Below are 24,487 nucleotides of genomic sequence, written 5' to 3' on the forward strand. Positions count from 1 at the left end.
AATGTGGATGTGAGTGAAATGAAGACATAATGGTTTATTCCAATGAATATGCAAACTCTTAGGGAGACCACTATTGTGAGAGTTGAGATGAGTCCAATACAATGGATGGATAAGCATGGGTCTGTGTGTGCCTTTTGACACAAAACTACTTGGAGGGGGACCTGGGGGTATTGGTTGATAGTCAGCTGAATATGAGTCAGCAATGTGCCCAGGTGGCCATGAAAGCCAATGGCATCCTGGCTTGTATTAGAAACACTGTGGCCAGTAGGAACAGGGAGGTGATCATCAGCCTGTATTCAACACTGGTGAGGCCACAACTCAGGTATTGTGATGGTTCTGGGCCTCTCCAGTGCTGGGTCAAGGGCTGGACTGGATATCCTTGAGTTCTCCTCCATCCAGATATATCCTGTGATTCTGTGATACTTGTGTGCTTCTGCTGGAAACTCAATTTTGCCCAGGTCACAACAGCTCATCTCATACTTCCAGGGTAAAGGTCTAAGACTAAGGTGCGTTCCTCACTAGCTTCATTTTGTGGTCAGAAATTTGATCATTACTCAGTAAATTGTACCCAGGTATGTTAATTTCTTGTACCCTAGAAACACCCACTTGATTAGCTATGTTTCCTTTATTTCATGATGCCCTTATACTGACATTATTGTATCCTTTGTCTTCCCATATTGTGCTTGACATAACATTGACATCTACAGTGCTTATTAGCACATACTTTCGCATTGTCTACCTTGTGTTTCTACAGCAGACTTCAGTGGCTGCTTTGCAGACGAAATGCAATATTCTAAGTTTTAGCTAAATCATGTGATAGTCATCCAGAATCTGGCACCATAAACTGTAACATAGTCAATGTGTATGTTTGGCAAGATTTCAGAAGCCACTCTAATGACTCTATTCTTAGTAATGGTAATCATTAGATATATCAGATATTCAGAAACAGATTGAAATTACTGTTGACATTTTGTATTTCAATTCAGTCCAACAGATGAGAACAGTGTCACACACTTCCATGTATATGTTGAAGTCTTCTGTGAAAACTGGTATTGAGAAATTAAATTAATGAGGACTGTTTTTTCCCTTTTAAACTTTGTGATTCAATGCATTTTATTCTCACAAACTCAGTGCTTTGCCAACCAAAAACTCTTTCAAGACATAAGACAGGCGAAATTTGGACCCAGAAATTTTTCATTCTCAGTCTCTTAACTACTAAAATTTAAAGGACAGATACAGCTACATAGTCAAAGGAAAAGTATGTGATGTAGTTGAGCCACAGAAAATACTGCTCCAGACTAGTCATGGAGTCATCATCTTTTAAAGCGCTTTTTTAGTTCCTCCCTTCATTAATACTGGAACTGAGAATTATACTATGCAATGTACAGACAATCTACTTATAATAGAATGGACTTTCTTGGCATGCCTACAAATCCACTGAGCCCAGAGTAAAAATGTAGTTGATAGAAAAGAATAATTATAAAAATCCCTTTGCTGTTACAGTCAATGCAGAAATTTTGAGATTATTTTTTTTTCCTAAGTGTGTGTGTCTTTGTTTTTATCTCTTCATCTGACACTGCTTTGTAGCTGGAGATTCAAACTGTTAAGTTTCTTTCATTGTGTTAGAAAAACAGACTCTTTGCTTTTCTTTCATTCTTCCAGAATCCATTCTTAAGTCAACTGTTTCTGCTCCCTCTTGTGTGCCATCTCTGACAGTTACCGATTCTCCATCGACAGTGACTGACCAGAAAAAGAGATAGTATTTGGAAAGATTGCAAGGTTTGCCATGAAATGCTGACTTAGATATGCTGACCTTTCACACCTATTTCAGCTCTAAGTAAGAACATAATATAGCAATGGAAAAATCTGTTCAAAGCACTTAAAAGCTCAGAAATTTTTTCACAGTTTAAAGAAGGCTTTGTAGTAGGATAAAGATTGATTTAAGATTTAAAAATTGTTCATGTCCATTTTCTTTTATTTGATCACACCATTTATATATATGTTAGTTGTAATTGTTGCTGTCTGCCACTCCACAGTGTGTTTTAACTGTTTCTTGCCTGTCATTCTCCTTAAAGTGAAAAGCGCTTTGAAGTATTCTGCTTTCATATTAACTGTCTTTACAGCTGCCCTTTTAAAGCTAAAGCTTTAAAAGCTTAAAGCTTGATATAAGTCCTCTGAAATATTTGAATATTTGTTCTGTTCACTTCATCCTACTCTGAATCCAAAGGCACTTTATCGCAGATATTGTATTAAACCCATTTTACTTTAAGTTGTAAGTGGGACCTTTAGGTTAATGTTCCTCCTGTCTGGCTAAAGTGAGTAAACACTAACAGGAAAAAGGAACCTTTCTGTCTGTTCTAAGAAATTAGTGAACAGCCCATATTACTAAACACCAGAGTAATTTAAATCTATGTTTCAAACCACATTGTTTGTCTCATCAAGATATTCAAGCAAATTTCAGAAATTTGTTTTTATTTAAATTTTCACATGTATAGACTACACACTTTCTATGTTGTCAGCTGGGTGAATTGTGGCAGAAAATATTACTGACTATGCAACATCAGTTATGCAGTGTTACAGTGTACTTAGGCATAGGGCTCTGCCTTTGCCTTTCAAAACACCATAGATCCTATGGGGCTGCAATACTTAACAGGAAAAAAGGAGATTTAACTAAAGGATCCAGAGCTAAGCATGTTTGGATTCTTACATTTCACCCGTACTAATCCAAGAATGACAATTCTTCTCATCCAGAACCATTAAGCTTTACATGATTTTCAGATCATGTGCAATCTTGTTTCACTGAAGACTATCAGATGTTAACAGAAAGTCTAATGGAGTCAGAAGCAATCTCTCAGGAACAGTGAACTTTTACTGTAGAAGGAGTTATTAACTCAGAGACATTTTGGTAAAGTAGCACTGGTGAGCTCTGTTTATTATTTTGGTTAACAAAATATCAATGTAAAGCAAATCAGAAAGTAAAAATAGAAATACTTCTAGATGTGCTTTTTGGTCTAGATTTCTCCTCTATTTCATCCTATGTATGTTGGGACAGACATTTCTAGAGCAGGAGAAATCTGTGTATTGTAGTATATTAAATACAGAAAACAGAAAACATTTCTATTACTCCTATACAATTTTTTGAAACTTTGAATCTTCCATTATCATAGTGTTTATTTTGCCTAGTTTTCTATTTATTAAGTTTTATTTTGCATAGTCTCTAATTGTTGCAAGTATATGCCGTTATCAGAAATGGAAAACATTAAGAGTCTTGCCTTAATTTACTCGTATTTTCCTTGCTGTTAGGATTACCACTGCAGTGTAGTTGGAGAACTGGATAATGATATAAAAATCTTGCTGGATGTTCCCCTTTCAATCCAAATGTTTACTACCCAAATATTTCTAACATAGGCTAATGTAAAGGACTTATACTTGACGCATTACAACTATTATTACTTCTCAGTCTCAAGACTACTATGAACAAAATCCTCTGCATGGAGTATATAAATAAGCTCATTTAGCTTCAGAGAATCCTCTAATTTGATTTGTGAGAATATTCTAAAATTTGTGTGCACTCACAAGGCATGTTCTCTTGTCATGTACATGCAAACATCAGTGTAATGAATCTGTTCCATCACCTGTTTTGTTAAACATCCTTAGTTTTCTTTGATATTTTTAACTTAAATACAAAAATGGTATCCTCCACTTAGCGGTGTTTGCTGTGAGAAGTATAAGACCTTTCAATACACAAATACTCTGCATACACTTCAGTGAATACCTGAATAAATAGTTGTACTGTCAAGCTCTTTCCAAACAAATGAAGGCAATTATTTGACCATTTTTAAAAAGGAATATATAAAAGAGGACTAATGTCTGTTAATTTGAATTGCTACATTTTTGTCTAAAAGATACTTGTAGTTACTCTGCGAAAGTGGATAAAATTTCAGCAAAAAGCTTATTGACTTTCAGTCACCTTTCCCATAAGAAAAGAACTCATTTCACCAGCAAAATTGATTTTATAATCCTATTCACCTTGAAATCAACCAACATAGTTCTCAAGCACATACGTACAACATAAACCTGATGGGGCTAGTTTGATCAAAGCCAAGCACATTTCTTAGTGCAGAGTCACATCCACATTATTCTACATATTTTATTTCCATCAAGAAAAGCTTCCAATAGCAGTACAACTGAGATTTCTGTACATTTTTGCTTTTTTAAATTGCTGTAATTTATTCTACTTCTCCTCTCTTCTCCTTCTTCCTTATCCAAAGTAACTTGAACAAATTTGTCCTAGGATACTGTGCAGTATAAATAAAGAGAAAGCAAACAATATTATTAAAGCATGAAGTTGTTACTGTGCAATAAGCTATTTCTTCATAAGAAGCTGATGTTGCATGCTGTGTGGAACATGAATTATCTGCAAACTACACATTGTACCTGGGGCACAGGTAACTTCCTCCTGTCTTGCTTTCCCATATTCTTCCTCAATTGCACAAAATCCACCAAATATTTTCTGGAATTCTGTAAAGGTATTTTTCTTTCTGCCTGTCACTTTTGAGGATACTTTATAGTTCACTTCCTGATTCAGATAAGCTCCCAGCTCCTCTTAGGAACCTGTGAGGATGAGCCATTTAAAATGTCACAGTCCAAACAACGGACTCATGATGCTTCATTTGTGTGATCTCAAAGTCCAAAAAAACTCATGAGACCACACCAGGGGTTTGCTTCAATTAACAATAAACATTACTGTTTGTCCATGGCATGCAATAGATAAGAAAAAGTGAGAGGAAAAAAGGGAATGGTAAAGTGGAAAAAGAAAAGAGAAAGAGGTTTATAGCGAGGGTTCAAAGACCTCTCTCTGGTCCCGGATCCAGACCTGCTGGTCCTGCTGATCTTTTCTTGATCCTGGTGGGGAAAGCTTTCAGAGTCCTGCTGCTGGGAAGACATTTTCTATAAACAATTTCACACCTGCCATTGTCTGAACTCTATGTCTCTCCACTCCTTGTTCCCGCCACGAGTAAGGCTTTCACACATCCCATGGAGGAGTGCCCAAGGTGTGGTCTGTTTTGGAGGCAGGTAGCTTTAGGTCAGGAGGTGTGTTTTCATATTATAATGACACTATAATGGGCAGAGTTCACTAATGTTCATGGTTCCTTTAACAACACCAAGGCATCAGTCCCTTTAGGCAGCAGTTATGGTTCTTCGTTTCGAAGCAATAATCATGGACAGTGGAATTATCCATCCTACTTGGCAGGTATGGATGGCTGGTACCAGGTAGGACTTTCTTACCCCTGAGAGCAAGGTGCAGACAAGGGAGGGGATCTTCTGCTGACATCTGATGGAAAGACCTGGAGAAGACAAATCAGTGAAGGATTTTTGCTAAAGTGTTTTTAAAAATGCTAAGGCTTGTAGCAACATATAGAACTATCAACTAATTAATTGTATGAATATTCCTTGGGTTACTTTTTGCCCTAAACATTGGCAATTACTTCCCACATCAGGATGCAATGGCTACCACTGAGGAAAAGGAAAATTATGCAGGAGAGCAAAAGCCTGCATAAATGTCTTCCATGGTGTGAGAGACATCAGAAACTGCTGAAGGACCTGTGAGCTGGGAGGCTCTTCCCCATTAACAAGGTTATGGTTTTCTAGGAGCTGAAACAGAAGCATTAGCAAAACTGTGGGAAAGGTAAAGAGCAACTCAAAGTATAGCCAGTTGGATGAAATGTAGAGTGAGGCAAAGCCAGAAGGGTGCAGAAGCAGCTCACAGGATGCTGAGAGACGAGTGAGCTCCAGGTACCAGCTATACCAGTGAGGCAGCCAGCAGGACCATCAACAGGTTGGATTGCCTTTACACTTTGATGCCTAATGAGAGGCAAAATTTTAAAAAGTGAATGAAAATTACTTCAGGAGATGGAAACCATCACAGTTGTCAAAGGAAAAGGCTTTGAGGTTTTTATAATTTGAACACTGTTTTTACCTGATTGGATGAAATTTTCCTTTGGAGTTTTTACTTTGTTGGAGCTTTCTTCCTTTAATAAAAAATATTATTTGCAAATATTTTCAGCAAAATTAATTAATTGTTGTACTGAAACACTTGCTGTATTGTCCCAGGTTTCTTGGTACAGGCTTGACCAGTCGTTTTTGTTAACATCCCTTTGCAATTCTTTCATTAGCTTTGTAATGGTTTCATTATTTTATCAACATTTTACATTTATTATGTTTTCTCTTTATATGACAGGACAGTCTGTGTAAAGACATCCCCATCAAAATAAGCTCTGCAATTCAATCCTGGCTCTTTCATTCTTCCTCACTTCTGAAATGAGTTGTAACTCTTTTGAAATCTGTCAGTAAAATCATTTAAGGTACATTTAGTTACATTTCATATGGCTGAGTTTTAACTGAGGTAATTTAAAGTTCATTATTTAGGAGCACTCTGAAGTTGTGTAGATAGTCTATTCTAATGAATGACTGATTGATTTATTCATAAATGTGGCTTCTTTGAGGAGGAATAAGGGTCTGTATAGATCATACAATAGCTATTAGATTGAATTTCACTGCCTCCTTAGGGTGCAGTTTGACAAAACAGGTTCCAGTGAGTTTATAGGTTGTGTAGTGTATCTGTATCCAGAGGCAGAGAACATTAACATCAGTGGAGTCTTTGAAAGTAACATTGGAATGAATGTAATAAAACCTGAAAATAACAGTCAGCCACACAGTTCTGGTGGATTACAAAATGTCCTACCATTGTAAATGTTCAGCAGACATCCGAAGAGTGTACCTAAACATGATGAGAATCTATTCTTTTATGGGCTTGTACAGAAACAATGTCCTGCATGCTAATCCAGGAGGGAAAGTGTTAAATGCTTACTGTGTGTATAACAGTGCTTAGCAGTGAACCTTTACATCCAGTACAATTAATACCCCTTTGTGTTTCTTTGATCCTAGTCCTTTTGATTTTAACTCCTCTGATACAAATGTCTAGACGAATCCAAATACATTTACAATAAATGTAATCTACTTTGAAGGATGTATGGTTCAGCTCTAAGAAATGCTAACAAGGTCTGGCTTTTACAATATAGTCTATCCATCACTGAAAAATGCAGAAAATATCCTATCCCCTGAAAATTAAAGTCTCTGAGGATAGTTTTTTCTTTGCATCTGTAAGTACATAAAGCAAGTAGATACAAAGCTACTGAGGGTTGATTTATACTTTTAATCTACAGTTCATACTCACATATGTTCACAAGACTTAAACCTACTCAGGCTTACAGCAGTGACACTTCTCAGGACCTTTAAACAACTCTGGAGAACCTTGCTTGATACACAGAAGTTTGTGGGAGCCTAGAGGTCATCTAGGTTGCACATCCTTTTTAAAGAAACTGTATGCTGCCTGACACATGACAGAGACTTTGAAATAGATGAAATCAATGTGGGAAAACTTTAAGAATTGAAAAGATACTATTTTGACTGAAAGTCTGGGATTACACTGAAAAACTAAATTGTTCTGGGCTACTGGGAATCGTAAACCTAAACAAGTATGGTTCTCGCTACCCACCCCCACTCTCCAAAAAACAAACAAACAAACAAACAAACAAACAAACAAACAAACAAAAACAAAAGGTGCAAGCACATGCTATTAGCAAGCTGAGTTAAACAGGCAATTTGACCTCATAACAAGACATCAAGTATAGATGTGACCATCTTATTTTCTTTTTTCAGTCAAATACTTGTTATGGACAAAAGGTAAATGCATTACTATGCAAAGTCTCTCATGGGAGGGATCCCATGCTGGAACAGGGGAAAAGTGTGAAGAGGAAGTAATGGCAGAGACAATGTGTGATGAACTGACTGAAATCCCCATTCCCTCTATCCCTGCAAAGTTGAGTGGGAGGAATTAGAGAAATTGAGAATTAAGTTAAGAACAGGAAGGGAGGAGTGGGAATAAAGTCTATGGAGAGGGATGGAATCCATACAAGCATACTAAGGAAGCTCACAGAAGTGTTCATTGAGCCATCATCTTCCATCATTTATCACAAGTCCAAGCTAACCAGGGAGATCTCAGCTGACCAGAGGTTAGCAAATGTGTTGCCCATCTACAGGAGGAGTCAGAAAGAAGATCTGGGGCACTAGGGACAATTCAGTCTGACCTTGGCACAATGAAAGCAATGAAGCAAATCATCTGGAGTGCCATCACACAGCACATGCAAGACTATTGGGTGATCAGGCCCAGTCAACATGAGTTTATAAAAGGAAAATCCTGCTTCACTAACTTGAGCTCTTCTCTGACATCACTTAGTGAATGAGTGGAAGGCTGTAGATGATGTTTACCTGGACTTTAGTGAAGCATTTCATACTCTCTCCCACAGCATTCTCCTGGAAAAACTGGCTGCTTTTGACTTGAAAGGGCACAATGGCTGAATGACGTGGCCCTATGAATTGTGGTGAATGGAGTTCAATCTGTTGGTGGCCAGTCAAAAATGGCACTCCCTATGGCTCAGTATTTGGGCCAGTTCTCTTTAATATATTTATCAATCATCTAGATGAGGGAATTGAGTGTGCCCTCAGTAACATCGCAGGTGACACTAAGCTGGGAGGAAGTGTTGATCTGCTTGAGGGTAGGAAAGATCTACAGGGGGACCTGGACAGGCTGGATTGATATTCTGAGTTCAGCTGTATGAAGTTCAACAAGGTCAAGTGCTGGGTTGTGCACCTTGGTCCCACCAACCCTATGCAATGACAGAAGCTTGGGGCAGAGTGTCTGGAAAGCTGCGTGGCAAAACAGGACCTGTGAGTGTTGGTCAACAGCCTCTTGAACATGAGCCAGCAGTGCACTGGCCAAGAAGGCCAACAACACCTGGCCTGTATCAGGAATACTGCGGCCAGCAGGAGTAGGGAAGTGATTGTGCCCCTGTACAAAACTCTGTTGAAGCCACAACTTGAATATGCTCAGTTCTGCATCCCCCTACTTTGAAAAATACATTGAGGTCCTCAGAAGGGAACAAAGGAGGGCAATGAAGCTGGGGAATGAAACAAGTCCTAAGAGAGTTACTGAGGGAACTGGGGTTGTCTGTGGGAAAGAAGGCTGATGGGAAACCTTATCACTCTCAATAACTACCTGAAGGGAGGTTGCAGGGAGATGGGTTTTGGTCTATTCTGCCAGGTAGCAAGTAACATGATGAGAGGAAATGACTTAGAGTTGGGCCAGGGGAGGTTTAGGTTGGACATTAGGGAAAATTTCTTCACTGAAAGAGTGGTGAAGCCCTAGAATAGGCTACCCAGGGAAGCGGTGTAATCATCCCTGGAGGTATTTAAAAGGGGTGTAAACATTCTGTATAGGGACCTGGTTTAACAATGTATTTAGATTATTATTAGATTATTAATTAATAACTGGACTTGATAATTTTGAAGGTCTTTTTCCAGCCTAAATGCTTCTATGATCCTATGATTCATATTGTCCTAGCTGCCATTTTGGCAGAAAGATGGGAAGTCAATTATTTTTTTGTTGTTGAACATAGTAGGACAGTATTTGATAATATTTATAGTATCTGAGGGTGGTTTTAATTAAAACTAGACAGATTAAAGATCTGTGGTGTTCATCTTGTTGAGGTCAGCCTGTTGACTTTGGTCTCCTCTACAGGAATAAAAAGCAATGACTATTTTGCATGAGGATGAATTTTTTTCTGATGAAAAGATGAAACTGGAAATTACAGATAAATCATGAAAAAAAACACTATATTCAGACAGAGGGAAAAGCTACATTATATGTATCCTTACCACATTTGTTATGCTGCCTGCACTTCATCATCTATGTTCTAGAAGTTTCAGCCCCAAACTCTTGTCCTGGCTTTGCTAGCACTGCATCTCACTGGAAATAGGAACAGAACCTTGATTTTGTCTTTACAATCAGCCCTAACTAATGCAAATGCCTAAATACTTCTGATGATGATGCCTGCATAACAACTGAGAAGAACATCAATTATTAATGTATTGCCTCTGGTGCTGCAAGGTCGTCCTGGGCTGCAATGCTTTACTCAGCACTACCAAGAATAGCATTTGAATCTTGATTGCAGCCTTGCTTTTCTGAAGGGTCACCTGTCAACAAAACATACATTGGGTTTTTTCCAACTTAAGAATGTTTCATGGCTGAATTTCCCCAAAATTCTCCAACTTGAACATTTTCTAGTTCATTAAAAGGACAGCAGAAGCTTAGTCACAATAAGCTATTTTAAAAGGTATGGCGCTTCAAAATGACTGTAATAAAGTCATTTGATGCATTCCTGTCACACATTTATATCTTCATTATTAAAAGCAAGGATTTATGCAGAGAGAAGTTTTATTTTTTTGTTCTCTTCTTCTAAAACTTTTGCACATGGTGTACCTGTGCTTGATCTTTCTGGCAGAAGGAAGAAAGCTCCAAGTTTTGCATTTGAATACAGGCATACAGCTAAGTATTAAATAATTGCATAGTTATAGGAAAGCCTAACAAAAGTCATGTAGACAATTAAGTACTCAATTTCTAGTTGTAGACCAGGCATACATGTAGCCTTCAGTGAATTAGCACCTTATCCACTCCCGTTGATGTATACTTTTTTTTTTGGGGGGGGGAGGGGTATAAGGAAATATGCACCTGGAATTTTTTTCCTGGTATAAGGAAAGTTCAGCAGGTGCCAATATTATTGATCTTTACCTTCTTATCCTGACTTTTATGTAATCAGTACCTGTGGCAACAACTTTCATCCCACTCTTGCATTTGTAACCAGTCACAATATGTAACAGAGAGTTTAGCTAAATTCTTCTACCACTTATATCAGTGTAACACTGGAATTTATGATTCAATTGGAAAGAGCACTGTTGAGATCGATGCTTACAACATAGCTGGAAATAAATAGCCCTGGTGGGAGAAGCTTCAGGAATGAGGGTTGGGCTGAAGTTGGATTCTGCCCTAGCAGGCAGGACAGGGTGGGAGTTGTACCTGCCTCTAAAACATTTGCTGCAGCCACGCAGAGAAAGCTTACTCAGGTGACGTCAGGAAATTACTTTCTTCTGTCTTCTACACTCTTCAATTTCCTAGCATGGTTTTCAGGGTCACTCTCAGCTGTTTCACCTGCTTAACCCAAATGGGGAATCAGGTGTTACCTTAGCCACCCGAAGCATCCAGCCACTTGTATGATCTGAGAACTTGGAATTGCAGAATCATTTAGGCTGGAAATTACTTTTAAGATTGTTGATAACAACCATAAACCTAACACTGCCAAGTCCACTGCTAAACTGTGCTCCTAAAAGTCACATCTACATATCTTTGAAGCATCTCCAGGGGTAACCACTTCCCTTGGGCAGACTGTTCCAATACTTAGTCTTTTCAGTGAAGAAATTTTTTCCTAATACCCATTCTAAACTCCTGGTGCAATGTGAGGCCATTTCCTCTCATCCTAACTTTATAATCCTTTGGGAAAAAGGATAAAGCAGTGCATACATATCTCTCTCTGGTGCAATTAAAAACATGTGATAGAGAAGGCAAGTGATACTAGTGACAGCAATTGTGTAAAACAAAAAAAACATAGATGTTTAATGGCAAGAGATTGTGAAGGACACAGCTCCATTTTTCAGTAAGTGAGGAATAAATGCCACACTTGACTGAATCTTTCCCATCTTATACAGTCTTTCCCTCAGTTTTTATCATGTGTGAGCAAAATCTGGCACAGTAAAAATGGCATCCTCCTCCTGTCAAGTGGGTTTGCTCCTACAGTGCCTGTGAATAAGCATCATCCAGGATGATTCAGAAAGTGGGACCTCTTCCTGATAGGCATCAATTGTACTGCTTTGAATCAGATATGGTATGATTTTTACTTGCTGCTATAAATTGTCTTTGTTTGCATAGCTATGCATCAGTTTTGCCTACATACCAAAATGTTATCTGCCTTCAGTTTCTTCAGTAAAGGAAGACACGTGTCTCAGCACATAAGGATTATCAGCTGAGGGAGCACCCAGGTCGGGGTCTGTTTTGAAGGCATCTCTCTCCCAGTGGGATTCTTGTATATCTGTATCCTTCAAAATAATATTGTATGGAGGTTGATGACTTCAAAGTGTCTGAAATAAGGATGTTGATGTCCTTCAGTGACATGCATAAGTGAATACAGTTTGCAAAGGCCTTCTAGATGCTTCAGGTTCAGGAAGGTGGTGATAAGAGGACATAACACCTTTTCTAGTGTGGTCAATCACTGGCAGTAAGCTTGTGGTTTCATGGAGTCTTATGACTCTCTGTTCCATCTTAAAACCCTCTGAACAATCACAATTCGACCCATGATCTCCACTGTTATGGAAGGCCTGGTCTCTGATATTAAGTGTACTTTTCTGAGAATTCTTGAAATATTTTTTCTAAGCTTTCACAGAAGAGGAAAATTTTTCTTTATGTTGTGCATTTGTGCACACTTGTTGGTGAGAGCATTTCAGTGTTCAGGGATGGCAGTAAAGGCCTGGCACTCAGTCTGAAGCTCTCATTTTGTATTGTCACTTTTAAAATCAGAATAGCAATGCTTTCTAGGCTGGCTGTACTATAGTTTTGCAAAGTGTGAAGAGGAGATGAAATGTCAAGGGCAACCACATGCTGCATTTCTGTAATTATTATCATTTCCGATTTAGAGCAGATGGCTGTGAAGAAATTATTAGAAATAACATTATGTATGCATGTTTGTGAATGAGAAAAAGAAGGCAAGAGATTGCTTATTAGTAATACAGTCCTGCTTTCTGCTTTTAAACTCAAGACATGCTGAAGTGATTGGTATGCCTGGTGACATCTTCCTTAACCCATAATTTTTTTAAAGATGCTGTAGGACTTATGGTAAAAGGTGTGTTAGGATTGTCATAAAAGAAAATCAATCCAACATTTAGAATACATAGGATACATTTAGAGGGAGCCATAGAGGAAAATAATTTATCAACAAAAAAAAAATACCAAGCATACAAGACCACTTCTAAAAAGACCATGATGTATGTGAATATTATATCTTTATAGACCTGAGTGGGCTCAAGGGACCAGTAAGGTATAAATTCAAGTAAGGAAAAATGATAAATTTTAGTTTGAAGGGGAAAAAATACGTTTCTGCTGATTTTGTAAAATAAAAAAAGCTAAAAGAGGAACCTCCACAGTAAACTAGACATCACAGAATATATTTTGTTTGTTTTCTTTGGTTTGGTTTAGTGACTTTGATACATGGAAGAGATACAATATATTCTGATGCCAGAGTATTTATGTTATAAAACATCGGTATGTTTTTTATAACAAAAACATTGCAGCAGAGGTGGACCCCAATTCTGTTTCCTACAGCAGTTTCCCAGTCCTGGAATTGCCTCTCCCTTAAGCTCTGTTTTTTGTGTCTTCATTCCTTCATCTCAGTTAGTGTTTTTCTACAATTCCACTTTATTCCAGCCCAGCTTCCAAAGATCAGTTTCTACCAAGCCATCATTAAGTTGGTTTCTGGCTTTGACTGAAGGCTCAATCAACCCACTGAAGTAATTAAAAACCAACCTGGACACTCCTGTGGAATCTGTTTTAGGTGAATGTGCCCAGGCAAGGTGATTTTGTGAGTGAAGCTGTGCCTTGGAAGAAACTGAGTATGGAGGAGGTGTTTTTAGTTTTGTTTTGATTTCTTACTATCCTACTCTGTTATTAATTAGCAATATATTAAAATAATTTTCCCCATTTCAAATCTGTTTTTTCCTGTGGCAGTAATTGTGAGTGATGTCTCCATCCTTATCTTGGCCCACAAGCTTTTTGATTGTGTTTTCTTTTCCATGTTGTTAAAAAGGGTGACTGAGACAGTGCCTTGGTAGGTACATAGCAGCCAGTCAGAGTCAATTCAACACAATATTTTATGACATTTGTGTCATTGCCATTGATTAATTCATTACATTGATTTCCTAAATAATGTTTATCTTACTCAAACTGAGTGAACAGTGGGTGAGAATATTACTTGCCACTTAGCTGTCTGTCCCAAACTTCGGCCTGAGTTACATGCATACAATGTAGGAATATGGAGAGAAGTATTTTATGTTTTTAAATAAAAGAATTTGTGAAATAAACAGAAAAGTATACTTTTTCATCATTTTTTTTCTCACAGTCACCAAGTATGAGCAAATGTAAACAACTGTAACCTAGCAGTGGCAATAAACTCTTTGTCTCATATGCTTGCTTTCTCTTGATTTTTATTTTTGTTTATGTTCATTCATATATATATATAAATGTACATTCCTCAGAATTATATTTCAATAGACTTACATGTGTAAACTCTATGAGATATACCTGTATTATGCAATCTTTGATGCCGGTGATTTTTATTAACAGGATTGGAGGAGCACACAGATTTGTAGGAAGAAGATATTAACGTGAAGCAGCTCAGTAAATCATGCTAACAATAGTTGTGTTTTCATATAATAGAATATTATTTGGGGCTTGATTTTTAAATCAGTGATCTTCGTTTTCAGGACGCATTTTTATTCCTGATGTTGTCATTAAACTCCTACTGATATCAATACAAAAAGGACTTGGCTTACAATAAGCATGTAGCTGCCATTATCATTATGGTAATTATATGCATCCTCAAAAGCTGAGTGTACCCCTAGGTGTGTTCTAACACACACTCTAGCATGTTCTGTACACGCATTCTGGCTCATTTTTGGCTGGTGGCTCATTTTTAAAATCTGTGGATAAAATATTTTTAATGGCAAAATTGCAGATTTGGAGATGTATTGTATATTGAAAATGATTATTATTTTCTCCCAGTGTGAATTTCATTGTACTGCAAAAATCTGTGACTATCCCTCTGTACCTTTATACCACAGGGTAAAGCTGCTGATAAAAGGCCAAAGTGAGCTCAATTATTCCAGATAAACACCAGGTGTGTGAAATCTGTGGATCCTACCTCAGCATAAAGGTTTGGGTAGTATCCTGGCTGTATGACACATTCAGGTTGACTTGTCTCCATTAATCTTCCTGGCTTCTGATTAACTAGGTGTTTCATACCAGCGCAATTCTGTTTTTCTTAGTGAGATACTTTACATTTCCATTCAGTGTTGAGTTAAAGCTTGGATATGACATTAGCTTTTTATATATTTATCACTGATGGGGTTTTGTATGTTTGTTTTCACACAGTAATGAATTAATTTACTGCTTTCTGAACTCTCTAATACTCCTTTCATGAAGTACATAAGCTCTTGTCTTACATCCCCTGAGAATTTAGATAACTCTGTGGTTTGCATGATACTTTCTGTCTTGTTGCCTTTTTTTCCTTTAATAGTCTTCCAGAAGTACTAATTTTCTTTTTTTTTTTTTTTTTCTGAATTTCTGATTTACATGCCTTCATAGGTAAATAAGTTCATGAGACAAAAATGCATACATTTAAAATATGAAATCATATATATCAATTATTTTCATACTTCATCCATTAGGTACCTACTCTAAATTAGTTGTCTAACCTCCTTTTATATTCCATAAAGAGTTAGTCACCTCCAGAGATAGTGAGGATAAATCTGCCTTTGAAAATGTTTATCTTCCTTCACTTACTATGAATAAGGAATCTATATTTAGAATAGACATCCAATTTTTAGATTATTAAAATCATATTAATTGAGTACTATTAAATACTTTCAAAGGGGGCTACTTATGGACTGATGTAAGAATCACTGTAGGAAGGCTTTCTGTTAAACCTCTTCCTACCTTTCACATTTGATGGGGAGTTAGATGGATGAATCTCCTGTATTGCAAGAACAGAACTGTTGATTAGCAATAATGTAATTCATCAAGACCATAGTTATTTCATAAGGTAATTCTATAAGGACTTTACATAGCAATTCAGTAACAGTTGAGTATTAGAGCTCATTATGTAAAACCCAAGTGCGTACAAAAAAGAGAAAAGTGAAACAGGTATTTGTTGTGAAATCCATCAAAACATCTAGAAAAAGAAACAAAAGGAAGTCACAAAGCTTGTTATAAAACTAATAAAGACAAAGCACACAATACAGCAACCAGAACTTTGTTTCTCATTTTCATTCTTTTATGCTAAAAGAACTCTGACACTAAAGCAGAAATGTGAGTAGAAAATTACATCAAGGAACTGTGGGGGTGGAGAGTAGGAAGAGAGCAGAAGTAGAAGAATAGAGTACATAGGTAAAATATTAATTGTTAAGGAAGAAATACAATAAAATAATTCTTTAAAAATACAAGATGATAATTATATTTACAATTATAGGCTGGGTTTTCAAGGCTACTCTATCAGTAATTTATATTTCTATGGAGGGAGGGATTTCAGTGAGTCTTTGAGATATTGTATGTTTTGTGGACTTCTGAAATTTGGCTTCTCATTAATTTAATGAAGATAGATGAGGAGAAGGATCATGGATTAAATTCCTTGTTTTCTAGCAAAACTGAACAAATGATATTATGTGACAAAAAGGAAACCTTTGAAAATACAGTTCAACGTGGTTAAAGCTAAAGAGAATTTGATTTGCCTCTGATTTTGAAATTAAATGCATTCCATTATATAATACAATATCACAAGAATTTCATCTCTCAGTTGTGATGCCCTTCTCTTTTAAATAAACAACAAATATTTGCTTTTGCTGTAAAGGGTATGACTGATCTGATGTCTCTGTATTAGAACTTATTAATTACTGAAATATTGACTTTTGCATGTGACTAATCAATTCCAGGAACTGAAAGGCTGCTATAAGGTCTCACAAGAGCCTTCTTTTCTCCACACTGAACAGCCCCAATTCTCTCAGCCTGCCCCCATAGGGGAGGAGCTCCAGTTGTCTGATCATCTTTGTGGTCCTCCTCTGGACCCAGTCCAGGAGTCAATGTCCTTCTAATTTTGGAGGCAAAAGAACTGTATGCAAGAGTAGAGGGGAAGAATTACTTCCCTTGTGCTGGTCATGTCCTAAGTGATGTAATTCATTGGTAAAATTAAAATTTAATGTTTGTCATTGTAATACACAGTTGTCAAAGTGCTGAAAAATGTACTTATTTACATACATGTAGCTTGGCACATATTTCTGTTCACTTTGATATCCCATCCTTTATATGACATATCACATCAAAATTTCTTCCCTGTCCTTGGTGTTTGCATTGCTGCTTTCAAAACAAAATAAAAAATACAAGTGACAGCATTTCACAGCAATAATGGCTTAGCTGTAAACTGCTTTGTAGTACCCAGAATAAGGACAAAGTAATAGAAACAAATTGTTTCATTCCCAGAATAATTCCCTAACAGGATCCTAGATGGTCTCTCATTTTGATGGAGATGCTAATTATGATAAATTATACTGAGAGTTGAATGATGGTTTTTAGGACCTCTATTGACATTTTTCTGCTATTATTTCATATTTAGTGACATAATAACATTGATACAAAGGGATGTACTCTCTGATACTGCTGTTTGGGCACCAAAAAGCACAATGAAATTTTGGACACATGGAAGTGGAATATATACCCCCTGTGTGAAAAGCATAATTAGCCAATGAACCTGATGTTTATTCCTGCTCAAATTGTCTTCAAGATTACAAGCATTTCCTTTAAGGAAAAAGTAATGAGAATAAAGAATAGGATTTTCTCAAGTTCAATTTCACCCTTATGTTCCTGAAAGTTACAATTTGTCCCTTTTCTTTAAAAACTGACTGAGGAATCAGGCCACTGATGATGAAGAACACCACTTAGAGAGACTCACAAAAGACCATAGAATATATTCATAGAGTCACTTCAGTTGGGAAAGACCTCTAAGGTCATCAAGTGTAACCATTATATAACTCTACCAAGTCTGGTGCTAAAACATTGTCCCATAACACCACATCTATGTATCTTTCAAACACCTGCATGGAAGGAGGTTCACTCACCTTCCCTGGAAGCCTATTCCAGTGTTTGATAATCCTTTCAGTGAGGAATTTTCTTCTAATATCCAACATAAATCTCCCCTGGTGCAACTAGGTCCCTTGCTACTAGGGAGAAAAGACTGACCCCCACCCTGTTACAATCTCCTTTCACGTAGTTGTAGGGAGCAATAAAGTGTATACAGCCTGCTTTTATCAAGACTAAAGAACCCAAATTCCCTCAGAAACTCCTTGTAAAATTTATTCTACAGACCCTTCACCAGCTTTATTTGCTTTCTCTGGACCTGTTCCAGCACCTCAATGTCTTTATTGTAGTGAGTGCCCCAAAAATGAACACAGTACTCAAGGTGTGGCCTCATCAGTACTGAGTACAGGGAGAAAATCACTTTCTTGGTCCTGCTTGTCACACTAGTGCTGATACAGGAAAGGATGTTGTTGGCCTTCCTGGCCACGTGGGTACACTGCTGGTTCATATTTAGCTGGCTGTTGATAAACAACCTGAAGTCCTTTTCAACTGAGCAACTTTTCAGCTGCTCTGCCCCAAGCCTGTAGTGTTGCATTGGGTTGTGACCCAAGTGCAGCGTCCACCACTTGGCCTTGTTGAACATCATACAGTTGGCCTTGGCCTATCAATCCAGCCTGTCTAGATCCCTCTATAGGGTCCACCTCCTCTGATGCAGGACATCATTCCCTCCTAGCTACATCTTATCTGCAAACTTACTGAAGGTGCACTCTGCCAGAGTTGACATAAGAATTGCTTTGCAGTCAAGATGGTTCTTGTTTGTACAGCCTTCAACAAACACAGAGCAGCTCTGAGAAAAACATAATTTTCTTCTGCCAAATTACTGTGAAACAAGTGAGGGATCATAACATATCCCAAATGACAGCACTCACAGTGGCTACCTTTCCTAAAGAGACTCTTCTTTCACTAGGACCTTGGACAGATAAAATGGGCTGACTGAATTTCAGGAAATGGGGGAGTTGTGGCAGCAGAGGTGGATGACTTCTTTCTCTGTGTAGGTATGGATGTGGGTAGATGTAAATGGCATGAGTAGGCCCTCAGTTTGTAGGTGTCCAGATTATTATCTTCCCTTTTGTATTGCCAAATCTGTTTAAATAGGCTGAAAAATGCATGTCAGTGGGAGTTTTTACTTCACTCCTCACACTCATGAAGCAAGAAGAATTTCTGATGTAACCAAGTGCTCTCCCACATGCACTGACAGCCACCCACTTGTAGCAGATATATCTAACTAAAAAGAAGGGAGCAAGCACAAAATATAAATAAATTAGAAACTGGTCCTTCATAAAGAAGAGAAATACTGCATCCCTGAAAAGAAGGAACACAAATACTGTGACTGAAATATCTTCTGATATTCAGTAAATGCTGGTGTATGTATATATATATATTTATTCCCCCCCCCCCCCCCCCCCCCCCCAGTTAGGGCTGAATCTTATCCATGCACTGAGATAACCTTTTAAAACATATCAATAAAATTCTGGTCATACACCTATATTCAATCTCTCTACACCCTTCCCATCTTCAACCTACTCAGATCTTTGCAGATCTTTGTTGTTGCTGAAAGAAAAACTGATTGTCTTTCTAGGGTGCTGAGGCCAAAAGACAAGTTATCCTCTACCAAAAAAGAGGCTGTCCTGAAACCATTGACTGTTCTCTCTGTAGGACTGTATGAGATCATGTAGCAATCATGCATGTCTAATAGCTCTGAATTAAGCAAATTACAATGTGAACTGAAGACCAAATGAATGGAAGAAGCAACAAATATATAAAACCTTGTCTTATTAAAATAACTTATGAATACCTAAGTAAGACTTTTTTTTTCTTTCCTAATTTATTTACATCTCAAAGTGTTTTTTTAGAGTATGCAAATGTAATGTGTTCCACAAATCAAACCTGGCAGCTCATAATCACATCCTGCTGTATATGATTTGATACTCACAGACAATCATTGTCACTGACAAAAGTGTGCGTGGAGGAGAAGTGTCTATCATTCTGCTGTACAAATTAATCAGTAAAAAATTGTGCATGAGGGCTCTCTAAATAGAAGTAGGTATCAATACATTTACCTAAAGGAAGGTAAATCTCTTAAGGAAGAGAAATAATTCCTTATACATTTGTGTCTCCCTGTCTCAAACTTGAACTCTTTCTTCAAAGTTTATCTTAAGCCTTGATTTTTTTTTTAAATTGTCTTGCCTCTGTTTTTTTCTAAACTAGTATATTTAAATATGAAAACATATACTAAATGCAGAGTATTTTAGAATACCTTGAGTACTGTGTCCAGTTCTGGGCCCCTCAGTTTAAGAAGGACATTGAGACACTTGAATGTATCCAGAGAAGAGCAACGAGGCTGGGGAGAGGCCTTGAGCACAAGCCCTGTGAGGAGAGGCTGAGGGAGCTGGGATTGTTTAGCCTGGAGAAGAGGAGGTTCTGTCTACAACTACCTGAAGGGTGGTTGTAGCCGGGAAGGGGCTTGGTCTCTTCTCCCAGGCAACCAGCACCAGAACGAGAGGACACAGACTCAAGCTGTGCCAGGGGAAGTTTAGGCTGGAGGTGAGGAGAAGGTTCTTCACCGAGAGAGTTGTTAGATGTTGGAATGTGCTGCCCAGGGAGGTGGTGGAGTCACCATCCCTGGAGGTGTTCAAGAGGGGATTGGATGTGGCCCTTGGTGTTATGGTTTAGTAGTCATGAGGTGTTGGGTGACAGGTTGGACTTGATGGTCTTTGAGGTCTTTTCCAATCTTATTGATTCTATGATTCTATGATTTTTGACATCTTTCTGTTCAAGTCTGGATTCTAATTCACTCCCCAATTGCCAATTGTACTCTTCTTTCTCCTCATGAATCTATTGCCTTTTTTTTTTTTTTTATTAATCTTTTGCATATTATTTTATTCATTCTACATCAAGTCCTGCTGTACATCAAGTCCTGCAGTGTTTTTTCACTATACCTTTCTTTTTCTAAAGAATTTCCTGCTTCTGAGATTACAACTTTACTCTGTCAAGCCTGAGGTTTTGGTTTGTTTTCCACATAAGATTATACCTCGTAAAATGACTTTTATTTCCCAAAGATTGTAATCCATTCCATTAATTGTAGTTTTGTGGTGTGTTGATGGCTATGCAAAATATTACTTTAAAAGAAAAACAGTCCTAACTATGTTTTTTTATTTTTGCTTAGGTGGTTTTATAATTCATTTTATACCTTCCTTCACCGCATAACATTCTGTACCATAGCCTGAAATATCTGAACTGTTATGTCTTCTTGGAGTAAGGGCAGAAAACTCTTTAAACTTCTTGAGGATCAGCTCTTTTTTGGTTTTATTTATTTAATTTTTATAATTTATTATTTCATATTCATCAGCTCATTTCCCCTCCCAAATAATTTTGATTTCATTTTGTAGATCTGACTTTTATCCTGACCAAATCTATTCAGTACCAAGATTTTTTCAGTCTCTTACTCATTTTTGATTGTTGTATTTGAGAAATCTGGCTTAGAGCAATATTATACCAAAACTCTTTCTAGTATGTTTGATTTTCCACTACAGTTTTCCTGTACATCATGGTTCTCCCAGGCTTTTTTACTGTAAGGACAAAGGTTGTCAAAAAGCCTGCTTCCATTAGACATCCATTCCACAGACAATGTGGAAATTACAATGTTAAGGATATCATCACTGTTTACAGAGCACACCATTCTGCCCCTGTAACTCCAGACACAGATATCTGCTTGCTGTGATAACCTCATGTTTGGTCTCGTATTGTGGCTTGTAGCATCATACAGTCACTAACCCAACTGCCCCCTCACTCTTTCCCCTCTGTAAGATGGGAAGGAGAAATTTGGGCTAAAATGCAAACCCCTGAAGACTGAGATAGGGAGTGTTTAATAAAACACTATGAAGAATGGGTAAAGAGTAGAAATAACAACAGTAAAGAAAGCAGTATATAAAAATGTGACACCCTCACCTGATACCCACACATCAAAATCCCATGCCAGAGAATTGCCACAATCACCAATGCTCATATAAAGTGGGCATGACATTTGTGGTACTTGCAGACAATTCCATGAAAGGATATTAGTTTTAATGGTAAAAACAAAAGGGACAAAGTAGTGTTGAGATAAAGAACTCAATATTCAAGTTTGCTTGAAAAGAGGAAGAAGGAATATCATTGACTAGAGTCAGATTTAGAGCAAACTAAAACATAATTGATAATCAGACTTGATTAATGAACAATATTTACAATCAATTTATTTGAATGAAAAAAATATACTTAGTTTCATTTAAATAATTTGTAGGAATTGTTGCATCATATTTATTTTGTAATACTGTAACTAAAGCAAATTCTGTGCTTATTTGCTTTTCATAAAGTTCATCAACAGGTAATGTTTGGGGATTTTTTATATACAATGAACGTTCCACTTTAAATTGGAAGCATCTCCAAACCACCTCGTTGTACAGCTTTTCTTTTTACATCAACTTGTTAAGAAAATATTCAAGAGATTGAAGTTAAAATAGCACTAAAAGACATTGAGATTTTAACCATGGGGAATTTCCCACCCACCTCCCAAATAGGCCTTAAATATGTAAGGACTGGAAGAAAGATGTTGAAAGAATTAGGCATAAAACCATAGAATCATAGAATGCACTGGATTGGAAGGGACATCTAGAGGTCATGTAGTCCAACCCCTCTACAGTAAGCAGGAACAGACTCAAATAGATCAGGTTGCTCAGAGCCACATCAAGCCTTACCTTGAATGTCTCCAGCAATGGGGCCTCCACCACCTCCCTAGGCAACCCGTTTCAGTGTTCCACCACCCTCATAGTAAAGAGCTTTTTCCTAATGTCCAATTTAAATCTACCCTGCTCTAGTTCAAAGACATTGTCCCTTGTCCTATTGCTACTTGGTCTTACAAAAAGTCGCTTCCCAGATTTCTTCTAGGCCCCTTTCAGGTACTGGAAGGCTGCTAAAAGGTCTCCTTGCATTTACATTGTACTGTGTTTCAGTTGATTGAATTAATCTGTCTTTTCACTGTTCAATGATTAAAATCAGAAATTTAGAGAAATTAGGCAATACTTGAAGTAGTGGAAGGAAAACTTCATCATTATATTTTTTACAAGTTTAACATGTCTGTTTTGTACAGATTGGTAAAAAAGCAGAAAAGCATGTGAAAAATACAGGACTGACACAAGGTACTTCTAGTTCAGATACTGTTTCAAAAAATATTGGGCCAGCTCAGTTTATTCGTAGATGTAACCACAGTCGGAAATGCAAGTCTCCTTGCCAACACTTCTTCCCAAGCTTTCACAAGTTTTACTGAAAAGCTTAATTAAACAACTTTTCTCATGTATTAGGGAATGTAGCAATGATGAGCCACTTAAAACAAACTCTTCCTAGCATTAATTCTAGCTACCAATCCTCACTTGAAGTATAATACATCAGAAGTAAAACCAAACCAAAACAATCAAACAAAAAATTGTCATAATTCTATAATAGTTAGATGGAATCTTTTGGTTTAATATTACCACTATAGTCATTATAACATCCTTTTTAAAATTGTTTTCAGGGAAGTGTCCATCTTCAAGAAAACTCCTAATCAATAGCACTTAAACAATAGTACTTATACACACAGATAATTCTATTCTAACTTAATTACTAAACTGACCGTCCTGTTCAATGGGACAATTTATGTGAGGAAAGGCGGTAATACACTAAAAAGAACATAGGTGAAATTGTTTAAACACCATGAAAGAGTAATAAATAGCTGTTATTGCAATAATCACTCTATGGCCACCTACTGTAAATCTAGTAGTTTATAAACTGTAATATATGAGGCAACCCCTCATCAAAAGAAAGGAACACTTTTGGTATAAAGAAGAAATAAATTACATAAAATGATGACTTGTTGACAGCTGGATGACACATTCATTGTCCAAAATTAAAGTTTCTTATACTATAAAAGCAAATTCTGTTGGCTCAGGAACATATGCAGAAAATCTGGTCCATTCCTGGTAAATTCAACAAATTCTGAATTTCACACATGACAGTGCAGCAATGCTCATTAGCAGGCAATAGGTTCTAAATTTGGAATATGTAAATGTGTAAAGACAAAAAGTGGCTTAATGAGGATGAAGATCCTTGCTGTCATTCTTTTTAGATAAATATTGATGAAACACTGAGAACATCAGTGTTTTCATTTGGTTTCTTTACTAAGTCAGAACTATTGATGGATTGTTTTTCTAAGAATGAAAATATGTGTCCCTGAATAATCAGTGCCCTGCTCAAGCAAACATAATGGGTCCTGTTAAAATGCATTTGTAAAAGAAATTACTCCAAAAAACAAATGTGGCAGAGAGAGCAATGTGTACAGTGCAGTGAAAACTCAAGAAAACATAGAAAGGTCTCTCTGTATATTATAAGTAATAACATTGAAGAGAGTGACAGGATTTTTATTTTTTTTCTAATGGAGCATGGATGTGATTCTGAGAAACACCAATTAGTTGGAGCTGTGCTAAATATGGAGTAATTCTAGAAACACTTGAGTGCTGGTATAAGCTGCAGAGTGCAGTCAGCAAATCACAGTAAAGAAAAGTTGACAGC

Source organism: Melanerpes formicivorus, unplaced genomic scaffold (genome assembly GCF_026170545.1).
Source record: "Melanerpes formicivorus ecotype bairdi unplaced genomic scaffold, bMelFor1.0.p_v2 SCAF_3, whole genome shotgun sequence".
Classification (NCBI taxonomy): Eukaryota; Metazoa; Chordata; class Aves; order Piciformes; family Picidae; genus Melanerpes; species Melanerpes formicivorus.